The sequence below is a fragment of the Chaetura pelagica genome, unplaced genomic scaffold, assembly GCF_000747805.2.
Source record: "Chaetura pelagica isolate M959 unplaced genomic scaffold, ChaPel_1.0 scaffold192, whole genome shotgun sequence".
In the NCBI taxonomy this organism is placed as follows: Eukaryota; Metazoa; Chordata; class Aves; order Apodiformes; family Apodidae; genus Chaetura; species Chaetura pelagica.
In genome coordinates, this window is record NW_009952570.1 from 1,969,441 (window position 1) to 1,971,830 (window position 2,390).

Below are 2,390 nucleotides of genomic sequence, written 5' to 3' on the forward strand. Positions count from 1 at the left end.
ATGGTTTTATAGCCACTAAAAATACAATTGCCTTGAGTATTTAAAAAAGCCCCGGTGCCCGCCCCGTTGGACTGACTCCCGTGTCTGGAAAGCTGGCACAGGGCGGGGTGGCCTGGCCAGCCCAGGACCGGCCGCGCTGGGCAGCGGCTGCATGCGGGGGGGGGGGATGGCGCCGTTTGGTGCCTCAGCCTTGCCCCGACCTTCAGGAAGGTTCCGCGGCCGTGCTGCGCTGGGCTTGTGTGTGTCTCTTGAGATGGCCTGGCATGCATTTGTGTTGTCTGGAAGGAGGATTCTGCCCATCCTGGCCAGGCTTTTCTCCATGCTGAGCTGCTGTGTGCTTAGGAGAAAACTGCACGGGCAGGCTGTGCATGGCCCAGGCCGTGCAAGAGAGTTCAGGCTGCTAAAAACTAGTCATGTTTGTGGGTTTTCTTCCTTATCAAGTTATCTACATTAAGAGGTGGTGTTTTCCTTTGTTTTCCTTTTACAGTGAGCTCGGTGGCCTTGTAGCTTTAAGACTTTTTTTTTTTTTTTTCAGGATGTAATCTAAAACATTAATTTGCGAAGTAACACTAGAAAACTATATTATAAAAAAGTACCCATTTTCCTTTGTTGCTGGATTTTTAGTTTCATGAGTTGGAATGATTAGCTTTTTTTGAGATGGAGTGTGCATTTAAGCGGGAATGAGCTTTTGGGAGCGCTTGTGTCTGCAGCTGCTCACCAGTGGAAGTGAAGGATACACAGGCCAATTTAGAGTAGTGTTTCGGTCAGTATTTGTACTTTTTTTTCTGAGATTAAGAGGAAACCTGTGTTCCGCTAGTGAGGTTTGCATTCCCAGCCTTTTTTGTGGAGAGTGAAACAGAGCATTAACCAAACTCTGACTTGAAATAGTTGATTGCTTGTAAGTTGTAAATCTTTCATTTGGGCCTAGTGAGTTGTAAAAGCCTTTTGTGTGAGCTTATCTATAGTTTTAGGGAAAAATACAAGGGTCCTTGGAGAAGAAGCCATTCAACGGGGACTAGGAATGCCTGCTATAACCAATTCTGCTGTTCCCTGGGGACACCCTCCAAGTGCCTACATCCATTCTGGTGGATTCTGGCTGGTCACACGGTCTTCCAAGACACCATTTTTTCTGGATCAATATTTATCTTTATTTTGTGCTTCCAGCTCTAGAGAGCTGTACCCACCTTGTAGGACATGACACATAGTCACCTGGTAACTGATTTCATGGTGCTGCATGATGTCACAATCCGCTCCCCACCCCACCTGGCTTGTATAAATACCGCAGCAGCCCACTGCTCCATGGTGTGTTGCATGCTGACACTGGAGCATCAGCACAGTCTTGGACTCCACTGAGTTCCCACATTCAGCAAACGCTGCCCTAGCATCCAGTCCAGAGTCATGGAGCTACGGTCAGGGCACTGCCTGATGCCTCTGGAGAACATGGGAGCCTCCTGTAGGCCTTCCCAGCCCAAGAGGAGGCATCAAGACCCCAGTGAGAAAGGTGAGCATGGAGCATCCCTCCAGGCACTCATCAGAGGGGATTTTGGCCAGTGCCCAGCTATGCAAGCAGAGGCCCCTGTGCCTCTGGAAAGGTGCTCCAGCCTCTGCCCCATCCTGCTCCTGGTGCTAAGCCCCAGACCCATGGTGTGGTGCTGGGGATGATGGTACCACTGTCCCCCACAGTGTGCAGGCTGTGCCAGCGAGCAGATGCAGACCCCATGGTGGTTGGAGAGTTATGTCGTCAGGACAGGCTCTCTGTCCATGAGAACTGCCTGGTGAGTCCCTGGGACTTGATGCCTCTGCTCCCCATCCTGCACCACCACCAGCCCAGGCATGATCCCTCTTGGCCTCTCTTGCAGTACCATGCTAGTGGGCTGACCCAGAGGGGAGCTGATGATGAAGGCTTCTATGGCTTTCTCCTCCCTGATATCCAACAGGAGATAAAGCAGGCGGCAACGAAGGTAAGTCTTGGGAGCACATGTCCCCACCATGGCCCCCACCTTCCTCCTTCAAAAAGGCCCATTTCTGTGGAAACAGGATTTGGAAAGGATGGATGTCTTTATCTGTGGCCCAGTGTCACCGGCCAGGTGGCCACTGAAGCGTGGCAGGGCTATGCTGGGCAAAACGGGCTCCCTGGTCCGTGCAGCACTGATGCTGTCCACTTCTGTGCTGTCCCCAGAGGTGCTGCTTCTGCCACCAGCCGGGCGCCTCAGTCACCTGCCGGGGTCGGCTGCATCGCTCAACTGGCTGGAGCCACAAGCACCGCTGCTCCCGCACCTTCCATTTCCCCTGTGGGAAGGGAGGGAGACTGCATCTCCCAGTTCTTTGGGGAGTACAAGTGAGTGGAGCTGCCCCGTGGGGCTGGGGATGGGCCGGGACAGAGGAGGGCT